The sequence below is a fragment of the Procambarus clarkii genome, chromosome 40 (assembly GCF_040958095.1).
Source record: "Procambarus clarkii isolate CNS0578487 chromosome 40, FALCON_Pclarkii_2.0, whole genome shotgun sequence".
Classification (NCBI taxonomy): domain Eukaryota; kingdom Metazoa; phylum Arthropoda; class Malacostraca; order Decapoda; family Cambaridae; genus Procambarus; species Procambarus clarkii.
In genome coordinates, this window is record NC_091189.1 from 4,382,930 (window position 1) to 4,397,842 (window position 14,913).

A 14,913-nucleotide genomic window follows, 5' to 3' on the forward strand; every position below is an offset into this window, starting at 1 on the left:
TATATATATATATATATATATATATATATATATATATATATATATATATATATATATATATATATATCCCTGCTGCATAAATTTGACGTGGCCACCATACTAAGTAATACCTTAGAGCGCAAACGGGAGTCTAGGAGCGGACCACCGACCAACTGGCCGACAGCGTAAAGTGGGATATGACAGCGGTTATATGTTGTTATAGATTCAGCTACTCGGAACAAACGTTCCACGTAGCACGGGCTATGGCGAGCCCGCAGAGGACTTTTGGCGATGACAGTTCCCATCATGCTGTTATATAAACCAAGGAAAACAGTTGCCAAGTCTTACTAGATCTTCTAATTAACGACCCAAGGACGTTCTCGTTGCCATAGTAAATAGATAAATATTAATCTCAAATCAATGATTGCATGAAAATTTATTGTGAAAATATTAGTGGTGTGTATTTATTATTTTTTGTGCCCGCAGAACTGAGCTATTAGCTCTTGGACCCCGCCTTTCTAACCAATTTATTTTTTGTTATGTTTACTACATATATTTCTCTCTAACACGTACACACACACACACACACACACACACGCATCCTCGGGAAGCAGCACGTAGCAGTTGTCTAACTCCCAGGTACCTATTAATGCTAGGTGAACAGGTGCATCAGATGAAATAAATTCTGCCCATTTATTTCTGCCTTAGGCGGGAGTCGAACCGGGGCACTTATGTCTAGTGACCTGTAAAGCTTAACTAATGAGCGAACTTGTATCCGGACAGCATGATTTACACGACCAAACATTATTTGTGTAAAATATTAACATATTTCCCTACCCAGTCTGGTCTATTGAGGTGTATATCATGGAGTGATAATATAAGTCGATAAGTACAATATCATGAACAGATCAAATGTTTTATTATAAAAGAATTATAAGAGAAAACATTAAGCCAGGATGACTGTACAGCCCACGGAAGGAATACGAGGACAAGGTTAGGGGCTGGGATTGGGTAACAGAGCCATGGAACGATTCCCCAACTACTTACACCATCGGGAATCGAACGCTGACCTGCAAGAGGCGAGGTTGTTGATGTACCGAAGAGTCCTAGTGGCTGGTGAGAGAGGAGCAGCATCTCACTCCACTATTGATTGAGATAGAACCAACATCTTAGATAACTCCCACGTATTCTTGAGGCTAACCAGTTGCAGTAAAAACAAAAATGAATGAAAGTTTGTGAGAACTGATGCGAGGATTTCATCCCGGAAATACCTGACAGATAGACTGGCAAGACCGGACAGACCAGTTAGACGGGTGGAGACTGGTGGAGACGGGTGTGCTGCACATTGACCGTCTATGAAGGACTTTGTGTGTGCCCACCTAACTGTTCAGAGTCGAATATCAGCTCCCAAGTCCCACCTTCTGAAGGAAAGGAATACCCTTTGATCTCATCACTTTACAATCAGGCATCTGGTACAACTCTATTCGAAATTTCTTCTGATTTTGATCTGAAATCTTCTTCTGATCTGCTTATTAAGTTGTGGACTGTTTTTACCTCCAGCAATTTATGATCCAGACCCTCTCCACGTGTTCACTACCCCTCAAGTACTTCCTTACATTCCTCTGGTTCATCTGTTTCCACCTTACCTGAAGGAGTCTATCTTTGTCAACTTTGTGACAACTTTGTCAACTTTGATATATAACTACGGTTGTTTGTAGAGGGAGCCTTAGCTTTAGACGTCTGTCGTATACTGAACTGCCTTTTTTATTATTATTATTAATACATGAGGTACATCTGCATTAGTGCAGCTACCCTAGACTATATGAAATGGAGTACAGTGTGTCAAAAAAGCTAACTACGTGATGCTAAAAAATCCCCATCACACAGGATGGTTAGTCATACAGAGGCATGTGATAGGCAGTCTGCACTGGCAGACTCCGGATGCATTTTGAGGATATCATCAACACAAGAGTGAATAAGGTAGCAGTAGTAATAAAAATCCCCATCTCGCAGGATGGTTAGTCATACAAGGCCATATGTTTAGTAGCCTGCACTGGCAAATTTTGGGTGCAATATGAGGATATCCTCATGAATACGAGAGTGAATAAAGTAATTGCAAAGCTCCAGGTACCTCATGCCAACTGGTCTGAAAGGTCTAATAACTGGGCATTCGGTGATGTAGTGTGGGAGATCATGCCGCAGTTCCTGCTCACAGAGCAGGAACTGCGGCATGACTTCAATCCTGCGCACCTGGAGTACTCAGGTTTGGGAGATCAGTCACCTTTAGCCACCTGCCACAGGTAACGGTAACCCAACCTGATCCTGGCAACCACTGTGTCGCACAGTCTGGTGGATGTTTTGTATTGCCCATAGATATAGGTTTCAGATCTGAACAAATCATAGCTTTTAATACTAGTACTTTCAGGTCGTTGGGAGTCAGTAAGTTCTTTCCTATCAGATCTGAATGTTTGGACCAATACAGTTTTGACAGCAGAGATGGGGATACCTAGATCTAATTCAACTTCATCTTTGTTGCACGCTAATTTGGCTGCAATGTCTGTCTCATTATGATGGGTTATATTTATGTGTGAAGGTATCCATATAAAAGAGATTCGAGACCCTTTACTCTGTGCAGCAATTAGATCAATTATAATTAGTAGTATGAGGTTCTTGCTGTCGATCTTCCAGGAGAAGTTTTCGATTGCTTGAAGAGCAAACTTTGAATCACAAAATATTATTCCTCCTCCAATGTTTTTTTAACGTACTGGTAGCTAGTTGTAATGCTGCTAGTTCTGCTTGTGTGGAGGTCAGCCAGTTGTTTAACCTGACACTGACAGTCTTTGTGCAAATATTATTTCTATAAAACCTACATGCTGCTGCAGTCCGTCCAGTAGAAGATTGGACTGAGCCGTCGGTGTAGACACAGTGCTCGTGAGATCTTAAATTCTCGATGGAGGAGACAATTGTTTCGAGTGTGACAGCTTTGAGAAGAGCAAGATTCTCATTATCTTTCTTGGTGACAGGTGTGTATGATACTTGAATGGTGGGGTACAGATAAAGAGGAATATCAGAGACAGGTAGATTGCACTTAAAAGGAATGTTAAGTTTAATGAGATTGTAGGCATTGTTGCTCAGCCATTTATCATAAAAGGAGTGTGTTAGTATGTCGGCACCAGTCAACAGGGTGCTGCACTAAATAATTTGTCTCTGAGCAATCCAGGAGATGTAAGGTCTCTCATGACTTTAAGGCAAAAGGTAGTTTTGACTTACACGATGACCTCTGACTCACTTGCTTCATATAAACACACAAATTGTTACACACAGAGATCACACTAACGTGATGCATCAAATGAACAAATCCACAAGGGCCGTGACGAGGATCCTCGTCACGGCCCTTGTGGATTTGTTCACACAAATTGTGTTTATATATGTTTATGTGTGTTGTTGTTCGATGTCTTCTTGCGTTAAGAATATGTTTAACACACATTAATCTCCCGTATAATGTATGATAATGCAATCTGTAAACCAAGACAAGGAACATAAGGTACTATAAAAAAAAGACCCAAAAGCGTGCAAATGGTTTTGAATAAATTAGACCAATCAATCGATCAGTGTTTTCATTAGGCCAAGTCTAGGAGCTTAGTGGGAATATTAATGACTGTTCCAGGTCTGTCTTGAGTTAACAACGTAGTCATGAAGTACACGACAGGCAGGAATTATCGCATTGAATTCTGGTTTTGAGTCATTCATCCCTTGTCGACTTGGAGCCTATTGACTCCAAGTGATTATCTGAGTATCTTTCTTCAATTTGTACGTTTGATATCCTGTCTTCAGACACTTGGCTTAACATATCTGAAACCTAATTAATTTATCTCTATCGCTCAGTGGTTAAGTTCGATGCTGCGCGATAATTCGCTGAACCATCAGGCTACGAGGCCAAGATATCATTAAGAACGACCATTGACTCTTCCCACGCGCTTGGACAAATTTTCTTGATTTCTTTCTGATTCAAATTTCGATTTGCCAGTCTTAGACACTTGCAGTGTTTGGTAGCAACACTTAAAACCTGATCAGTAGGTCACCACGAGGACAGTCTCTAAAGAGAGGACGTAAGTGGAAGCTGTAAACGCAAATGAGTGGAATTAATGTAAATAAATAATTGTTCTCTGTACCAGTACTTGTCAACAAGTGGAACACACTAGAAGAAGTTGTGGAAGCCACCGCCATCTAAAACAAAAATCTTCACCTACAAAAAACATCTAAAAACGAATCTTTAAAGCCAGATTCGATAAACAATTCGAACATCAGAATACTTGAACGTATAACGTAACAGGTATAGTTAGGTTTGTAGGCGGGTCGTAAAGCACCAGATCATACTTCCTGTAAGTCACTAACAGGTAAGTATTAAGACCGATGTAGTAAGTATAAATACTGTGGGCGAGTATTAAGACTCGCCCACAGGTGACCGAGGCCGGTACCACACTGGACTCGCTGCTGTCAAATGGTTTGATAAAGTCTTGCAAATACATACGGGTCATTCTTTAGATATATATTGTATATTGTATCATATCCACATAGCGAAGGAGGGAATGAATGTGAGAGGGTTTTTTGTGAGAGCGGGGGGGGTGATGTTAGTGGGGGGTGAGTAGTGTGAGGGTGAGAGTGTAGATGGGTGGGTGATGGTTCAAGGGTGGGGTGGGGTGGGGTAGAACGTGGGGGCAGGATGTGGGGTGGGGGTGGGGAGGGATAGGTGACAGGGCAAGAAAAGTGTAACAAGGTCAGGAGTGACACATCATGAGCTTCATGCCGTCCAATGATGGGTCAGGAGTGAGGAACTAGTGAGGAGTAACAGGTGAAGAGTGAGGAACAAGTGAGGAGTGAGTAGCAAACAATACAGAGTGCGTGAATCAGCGGGTTTCTCTTCATTCGAAAAGGCTGTTTGGCACGTAGTGCTCGTATCCTCTCTAGTCCTGCTCTTCTCTAGTATGTTTCATCATGTGATGAGCGATGAATAACAAGTAGTGAGAGTGAGTCAGGTTGCTTCCCGGGTGTGGAGTCACGTTGCTTCCCGGGTGTGGAGTCACGTTGCTTCCCGGGTGTGGAGTCACGTTGCTTCCCGGATGTGGAGTCACGTTGCTTCCCGGGTGTGGAGTCACGTTGCTTCCCGGGTGTGGAGTCACGTTGCTTCCCGGGTGTGGAGTCACGTTGCTTCCCGGATGTGGAGTCACGTTGCTTCCCGGGTGTGGAGTCACGTTGCTTCCCGGGTGTGGAGTCACGTTGCTTCCCGGATGTGGAGTCGCGTCGCTTCCCGGGTGTGGAGTCACGTTGCTTCCCGGGTGTGGAGTCACGTTGCTTCCCGGGTGTGGAGTCACGTTGCTTCCCGGGTGTGGAGTCACGTTGCTTCCCGGGTGTGGAGTCACGTCGCTTCCCGGGTGTGGAGTCACGTTGCTTCCCGGGTGTGGAGTCACGTTGCTTCCCGGGTGTGGAGTCACGTTGCTTCCCGGGTGTGGAGTCACGTTGCTTCCCGGATGTGGAGTCACGTTGCTTCCCGGGTGTGGAGTCACGTTGCTTCCCGGGTGTGGAGTCACGTTGCTTCCCGGGTGTGGAGTCACGTTGCTTCCCGGATGTGGAGTCGCGTCGCTTCCCGGGTGTGGAGTCACGTTGCTTCCCGGATGTGGAGTCGCGTCGCTTCCCGGGTGTGGAGTCACGTTGCTTCCCGGGTGTGGAGTCACGTTGCTTCCCGGGTGTGGAGTCACGTTGCTTCCCGGATGTGGAGTCGCGTCGCTTCCCGGGTGTGGAGTCACGTTGCTTCCCGGGTGTGGAGTCACGTTGCTTCCCGGGTGTGGAGTCACGTCGCTTCCCGGGTGTGGAGTCACGTTGCTTCCCGGGTGTGGAGTCACGTTGCTTCCCGGGTGTGGAGTCACGTTGCTTCCCGGGTGTGGAGTCACGTTGCTTCCCGGGTGTGGAGTCACGTTGCTTCCCGGATGTGGAGTCGCGTCGCTTCCCGGGTGTGGAGTCACGTTGCTTCCCGGGTGTGGAGTCACGTTGCTTCCCGGGTGTGGAGTCACGTTGCTTCCCGGGTGTGGAGTCACGTTGCTTCCCGGGTGTGGAGTCACGTTGCTTCCCGGGTGTGGAGTCACGTTGCTTCCCGGGTGTGGAGTCACGTTGCTTCCCGGGTGTGGAGTCACGTTGCTTCCCGGGTGTGGAGTCACGTTGCTTCCCGGATGTGGAGTCACGTTGCTTCCCGGGTGTGGAGTCACGTTGCTTCCCGGGTGTGGAGTCACGTTGCTTCCCGGGTGTGGAGTCACGTTGCTTCCCGGATGTGGAGTCGCGTCGCTTCCCGGGTGTGGAGTCACGTTGCTTCCCGGGTGTGGAGTCACGTTGCTTCCCGGGTGTGGAGTCACGTTGCTTCCCGGATGTGGAGTCGCGTCGCTTCCCGGGTGTGGAGTCACGTTGCTTCCCGGGTGTGGAGTCACGTTGCTTCCCGGGTGTGGAGTCACGTCGCTTCCCGGGTGTGGAGTCGCGTCGCTTCCCGGGTGTGGAGTCACGTCGCTTCCCGGGTGTGGAGTCATCGCTTCCCGGGTGTGGAGTCACATCGCTTCCCGGGTGTGGAGTCATCGCTTCCCGGGTGTGGAGTCACATCGCTTCCCGGGTGTGGAGTCACATCGCTTCCCGGGTGTGGAGTCACGTCGCTTCCCGGGTGTGGAGTCATCGCTTCCCGGGTGTGGAGTCATGTCGCTTCCCGGGTGTGGAGTCACATCGCTTCCCGGGTGTGGAGTCACATCGCTTCCCGGGTGTGGAGTCATCGCTTCCCGGGTGTGGAGTCACATCGCTTCCCGGGTGTGGAGTCACGTCGCTTCCCGGGTGTGGAGTCATCGCTTCCCGGGTGTGGAGTCATGTCGCTTCCCGGGTGTGGAGTCACATCGCTTCCCGGGTGTGGAGTCACATCGCTTCCCGGGTGTGGAGTCACGTCGCTTCCCGGGTGTGGAGTCACGTTGCTTCCCGGGTGTGGAGTCAAGTTGCTTCCCGGGTGTGGAGTCACGTCGCTTCCCGGGTGTGGAGTCAAGTTGCTTCCCGGGTGTGGAGTCACGTCGCTTCCCGGGTGTGGAGTCACGTCGCTTCCCGGGTGCGGAGTCACGTCGCTTCCCGGGTGTGGAGTCACATCGCTTCCCGGGTGTGGAGTCACGTCGCTTCCCGGGTGTGGAGTCACGTCGCTTCCCGGGTGTGGAGTCACGTCGCTTCCCGGGTGTGGAGTCACGTCGCCTTCACTAGATCCTTAAGACGCGCTGCTATGAGATACATGGAGCTTTGCAATAAGTTCATCCACTCTCGTGTTCTTGAGGTTATCCGCGCAATCCATGCAAAGTTTGCCAGTGTTGGCCAACATGTTCCCTGCGTGATGTGAATCTTAGCATCAGGCAGCATAGCTCTGTACAAAGACTGTAACGATTAATACTATGGTCTAGAGGTAACTTTAGGGAATCATCATTAATACGGATGTAATTAATTTTGTTAAAAAATAAAATGAAAATGCTAGCGATGAGTCACAATAACGTGGCTGAAGAATGTTGACCAGACCAAACGCTAGAAGGTGAAGGGACGACGACGTTTCGGTCCGTCCTGGACCATTCTCAAGTCGATTGTTAAAATGAAAATCCTCCATAATAGCTTCACACATATTCAACACCTCGATGGCATCCTCTCATACGGTCCATATGCTCAACAAAATCAAAACCCTCGATTTTGTTATTACCTTTTGACTTGACTGCCATTTTTCGTCACCGCATCACTAGGCTAATGTTTAGTGACGCTGCTCATGTAATGTTAGGATATACTGAGGAAGACCTTAACATATACCAACCTTACCTTGCTGAGACAAGAGGCGCGTCACAGAAATTGATTACTTGTATGTGTTCAGGAAGCTGTAAATATATATATATGTGGCTTTCACTATTTCTTCCTAATTAAGTGTATTCCCCGCCCTTGCTGCCTGCACCTGTTTTCCTACTTCTCACTCGCCCGTTTTCTTTATTCATGCCCGGTTTCCTCTCCATTTGAAAAAATCAGTCTTTGGTATGGATTAGCCAGATTGAAACATATGATATGGAAAATATTACCTTCCCGGGAATTACTTTAATGTTGAGACCCGGCGGTATCCAGTATATTAGTGAACTTTCAACAGGAAATTGACCCTCGTGATGGAGCAACATGCCTGATGGGTTACGTAATTAGGAATTGTGTCTTGCTCAGCAGGCGAGAAGTGGGCTTCACAATGGTGACCTTCCCGTAGTTAACACATGCTTCACACTTTCCACTCCTCCAACCATAGAGTGAAAGAGAACTCTAGCTTCTATTTGTGTATGAAAAGAAATGCCAAGCTTAAATATACGTAACTGGAGATGATGTAACACATGCATAATCCAACTTTATAAAGTGCTTATACTATCTTGAGGTTATCTTGAGATGATTTCGGGACTTTTAGTGTCCCCGCGGCCGGTCCTCGACCAGGCCTCCACCCCTAGGAAGCAGCCTGTGACCGCTGACTAACACCCAGGTACCTATTTTTTTACTGCTAGGTAACAGGGGCATAGGGTGAAAGAAACTTTTGCCCATTGTTTCTCGCCGGCGCCTGGGATCGAACCCAGGACCACAGGATCACAAGTCCAGTGTGCTGTCCGCTCGGCCGACCGGCTCCCCAACTAATACTATGTGTTTGATTAAATACTGACCTTTATTAAAACAAAATCTCGGTGGGCTACCCCTGAAGGTAAGGTACTTATGAGAAGAAAGTGCTAAGCCAGTGTGACTGTATATAACACGTGGAAGGGACATGAGGAATGAGTGCAAAAAACGGTACCTAACCACTTGGGGGATCGAACGCCGACCCTGCAAAAGGCATGATTATCACTACCAATCTAAGTCGATGGCTAGGAAAAAGAGTCGTAAAAATATGAAAACAATGAATCAAATGTCTGACACTATTTGATTAACCTCAAGACATAAAAACACCAGCGCTATATATAATTTGTGTTGATATTTTAAATTATTATTAAATTATTTATATATACAAGAGTTCTTACATTCTTGTACAGCCATTAGTACGCGTAGCGTTTCGGGCAAGTCCTTAATCCTATGGTCCCTCGAATACGACCCGCGAAATATCGTTTAACAACCAAGTATTCATTTTACTGTTGAGTTAAACAGAGGCTACAGTTAAGGACTTGCGCCCAGTCAATCCTCCCAGGCCAGGATACGAACCCAGGACAAAGCGTTCGCGAAATGCCAGACGAGCGTCTTAACCACTACACCACAGGAACTGCGTGAGTGTGTGTGTGTGTGTGTTCTGGGGTTATCTTGAGGTTATTTTGAGATGATTTCGGGGCTTTTTAGTGTCCCCGCGGCCCGGTCCTCGACCAGGCCTCCACCCCAGGAAGCAGCCCGTGACAGCTGACTAACACCTAGGTGCCTATTTTACTGCTAGGTAACAGGGGCATAGGGTGAAAGAAACTGCCCAATGTTTCTCGCCGGCGCCTGGGATCGAACCCAGGACCACAGGATCACAAGTCCAGCGTGCTGTCCGCTCGACCGACCGGCTCCCTTGCATACAGTGCATACAGACTCAGCTGAAGTTACCTCATACCGGCTGGTCTGTAGGGTGTAATGAGCGGACAATCAGTAACAAATCATATCTTTTTATCCTGGTGCTCTCAGGCCTTCGAGTCTGTTAATTTCTCAACTCTCAGACGTCAATGTTTGGAACAATATGGCAACACAGGGACCACAAGACCTGATCTCAGCAGGAAGCAATATTTTATGATCACGACACGAGCATAATATATCCCCCCCCCCCCACGCGACAGATTACACATGGGATACTTCCTGTCTGGGATTTCTAACTATATATGGTTCGAGAGATGCATTATGAGATATACCCAGGTATATCTCATAATGTATTATTATATAATAGTCTTGAAAGCATATGTACTTTTTTGTCGCGTATGTCTTTCAATCGCTCAACTCCGTATCTAATTGATCTCTCTCTCTCTCTCTCTCTCTCTCTCGCAAGAGTAGACGACTTTCCCTTTCAATAATTCATGTTAAGCCTTACCCTACTAGTTTTTGCCTGGATCATGTGACCTGCCAATCGATAGACAACCAGGTCTTCAACTGTTACTGGGTAACAAGCGAACAATTATGGATTGGTACCCAACCAATCTTCTCCGGGTTGTCGCGGGCAGTGTGTTTGAGTGTATATTTATATTTACCATTTGTATTTACTGTTTGAGCCTGCAGGTGCCTGCCTAACCCAATTCCCCAACCAGTATTTACCAAAATCTTTCCTGAGTATAAGCTTGCCCAGTTTTTATCCATTGCTTCGTGTATTATTTGTGTTGATTCATTTAGCATCCACATGTTAACTTGTCCTCAGGGAGGAAATGCGCTCACGGTAATGGATTCACACCGACAACATAATTGGTGTTATTATCATGCAAAACTTCATGTGCCGAGATAAAAGTACAGTTTATTGGAAAGATTACTGCGAGCACATAGCCTAGTGCACACTGACTGAGATCGAAGTAAAAACCATTTAACACTGTCACTCTCTGGCCAATAGTGAACAGTGATACCAACACTATGTGGATCCTGGTTATAAAATACACATGTAAACACAATAATGCCACATAAACACAATATTTGTTCGCTTATACTAAGTCTTACCTCGGGTGACTCTTTGTTGACCAGTAAATATTATAAATTATCAAGTCAATTGTCTTCCCAATTGTGAGTCACAACTGTCAATTAATGGCAAAATAAACAAAATTGATAACGAACCTTTAGTTTGCTGTCGTATTAAATCCTAAGCACACGTCTCCAACATTAGCCTAGCTCAAAAATTTGAATTATTACACCAACACCAATAACCCTGACCTTATCTATGTAAATAAAATTAATGGTCGCCTCCCTTATAAACTCTGAAAACACCGGAGAGCTTATCTTTGTTTTTATGCTAGTCCGTACTCCTACAACGTCCATCAAAATACCTGTGAGATACTGTAAGATCTGATCAAGTAGAATTATCAACACTCCTTCACTTTCCAAGGGGAGTAGCGACATATCGAGGGTGCTCTGGAGCTCGATGTGATTACTCGTGCTTAGGCTTCCTCGGGTGTTCGTGTGAGCTGTCAGACGGGAACAAAAAGTGTTTACCACTGAGCAGATTATATCTAGGGTTTACCACACTGCCTCCTCTTTTTTCTCGTTCCACCGTGTTAAATGTGGTACTACAAAATCACAAGTCCTGCCACTGGGAGTTTACTCACATTTATTCACAAAGCATGGTGGTCGAAGTGTAGCTCCTAAGCCGTCTCCCTGATTATCGGAGCCTTCACTGAGCGCCCAGTAACAAACTGGCGAGCGTAAGTGGCAGTCATCAGCAACTTCTGATGGCTGAATCAGTCCCGAGAGCTCGCATTTGCCAATGAGAGCTCCCGAGATGTCAGCTCGACTAGCGCTGATTGGTTGGTGCTTTCAACCTCGACCAATCACAATCCGCCGTGTGTCGCAAGTACATCGTCGGCTGTGACAGGTAATACTGTACGCCGTGAAGGCAGAAAAACTTAGGTGCAAAATTTTTAGGATATAAAATTATCCCTTTTCATACAAAATATGCAACACAGATTATGACAGTTATCCCTACATGCCTGATGGGTAGGGTCGATGACTCAAACAGTTTAAATTAGCAGAGAAGGTTAGAAACCCACACAATACATTCAACGCTTTTCTCGAAAAGTGCTTCGCTCGGTTCGTATGTTCGACGCACACATTATAAAGCACTTCACTTACTCTGTAAATACGACAATTTAATAATGCTTCCTCAAGTGACTCAGGACGGTCATAGTCTATAGTGAGGGTTCCAGCACCCGGGACCTTTCTTTAGCAATAATTGCTTTTTGCTCACAGCAATAGTTTTGTTTGAAGCTTGTGTAACACAAGACACGATCATTATTTAATGTTGAAAAAGGAATCTGATTCCAATGGCCAAGAGCCACGAGGGAGTCTCGAGGGAACACAAGGACCCACATAACCCAAGAATTTCGGCCTCTTGGAGGACTCGGGGGACGCAGGCAACCATAGGGTGAGGCCAGAATGATGAAAATAGTGTGCAGTGAAGAGGTATATTGAATTAAACCGTGTTTATAAGGATAATGTACACTATTGGTGACCGTGTACGTAAAATCAGATTTTTTGGAAACTGGAGCTCAGGATGATTGACCACAACAGAAATTGTTTATGTAATAATCTAAGATGAGGTCTGATAAAGACCTTGTGTGCCCTCTGTAATGCTTTTGCGCTACCGCTCACAGGATGAGTATGGGGTGCACAATAAACTAGCCGCCTTCGGCGGCAACAATCAAATCAACAGCCTCCTCTTCCCCCCATCCCTTTATCTTCACCTCTTTCTCTCCGTCCTCCCTCTCTCCTCCTTTTTTACATCCCTCTATCCCCTCTCCCTTTTCCCCGTTTTATCCCTCTTACCCCATTCCGTGCCTTGTCTCCCCCCCTCATTATCCCCTTGCCTTGCATCTCATCTCATCATCTTGTTCCCCGCTTCCTTTATCTTCCCCCCAGTTCTCAATCTCTCCCTCATATTCCCAGTCTCTCCTCTCCCACCTCATTTTGCATCTTCACTACACACTATCTTCCCTGAATATACTATCTTCACCACCATAATCATCTTCCTTATTCACTATCTTCATCACTGTAACCCAAATGAACTCTGTTCATAGTTTTCAAGTAAATAATGAAAATGCGCGGGTAAACTCTATGGAAAACACACCCGCGATTTCATTATAAACTATGAAAAATCGTATAGGGAAAGGGGGGGGCCTGGGTTATAGGTTGATATTTCTAAAGGTATTTAACTTAGGCCGACTACCACCATCTTATATCCAGCCAGTACTCCAGACCATTCCCCCTGCACAGTTGAGTGATGCTAGCCCCTAGCATCAGGCCTCCAGCCCTCGACAGACAAACATTCTCTCTTATAGTAAAGATTCCTTTCCTACAGTTCTGTCACTACTACCGCTTGGAAAAATAAAAAAAACTCTTTATTTTGTAAATAAATTCGAAAGAAAATGCTTTAAAAATTACGTACAATACCATTCAGGAGTTAGAACATGTCCAAGAGTTTCAGAGACCCAGCCTATCTCTGCGATTTTCATGACGTCACGTTTGAAATATTGGTTGTGTTTTCCATAGAGTGATTTAGCAGTCTCAATGCCACATAATAATACAAAGAGGGTTGAGGGAGGGAGATGGGAAGCAAAGAGAGGTGAAGAGTGGGAGGACGAGAGAGGGACACGGGCGAGAAAAGGGGGAAGGAGGGAAGAGACCTGGACACAGCCGGGTTCCCCTTCTAGTTATCTTATAAAACGCAATTATCACAATGAAATTTGCCACCATAAATATGTATATATAAATACGCTGAAGTATTTATAGCCTACCAAACAGTCTACACTCTCATGCATACGCCTAATATATACACTCGTACATGAATACCCCTCATATATACACACACATACCCCTAATATATGCACTCATACATATCCCTAATGCGAACAAGCCTGAATGGTCCCCAGGCATATATGCAACTGAAAATATCCCTAATATATCCCCTAATACATGCATATCCCTAATATATACATTCATACCCTTAATATATACACTAATACATTCATAACTCTAATATACACCTTCATATATTCAAAAATGCATTTCCAATATAAATAGGTACATTCATACATGCAAAAATGCAACTTTAAAGTAACATTCATATATGCATTCCCTAACTCTATACATTCGTATATTCATACCCCTAAATATATGCACTCAAATATGCAAGCATGCAAACCCTAAAATATATATATATATTCATATGTACATACCTAAATATACATTCAAACATGTAAACATCCATACCCTAAAAATAAACATTCATCCATGTCAAACTTGGATATCTTAAATATATATATAGTCAAACACGAAAACAACCACTGGGTGAACCAATTACAAACATAACACAGGCAGGCGCGCTGGTGTCCGGACGTACCACACGGAGGGAATACGAACCACCGGCAGGAGATGCTTCCTTGGGCGTGGTGGGAGCTCCTGCTGGCGCCAGTCTGACCTTGCTCTGTCATCTTGCCTCACAACCAGTTATGACCGCACTCTAACGACGCTATGCCACGCTACACCCTTGAGAGTCCTGCCAAGATTTCACCGAAGATACGTTAAAATGGTAGAAGATACCTTCTATCAAATCGTGGCAAGAGAAATCAAGAGTGCGAGCGATCTAGAACACACGCGTACGTACACACCACACACACACACACACACACACACACACACACACACACACACACACACACACCACACACACACACACACACACACAAAAGCACGTCACCAACGGAGTCTTACAGGGTTCTGTACTTGGACCTATCCTGTTTCTTATAAAACTTAAACGATTTTCTCAGAGGGTATAGCCTCATTGCTCTAAATGCTTGCTGACGATGTTAAAATTATGAGAATGATTAAGAGGAAGACAGCATGAGGCTACAAGATGACCTGGACAAACTGAAGGAATAGTCCAACAAATAGCTATATTAGAGTTACAAACTGAAGGAATAGTCCAACAAATAGCTATATTAGAGTTTAGCTCAAGCAAGCGTAAAGCAATAAAAATAGGTGTAAGGAGCAGAACGGCGGACCCAAATTACCAATTGGGAGATGACATTTTTCAAGAATCAGGAAGAGAGAAAGATCTAAGGGTTGATATTATACGGAACCTGACCCATGAAGCCCACATCAAAATGATATCATATCAGCAGTATATGCTAGGTTGGCTAATATAACAACTGCCTTTAGGTACCT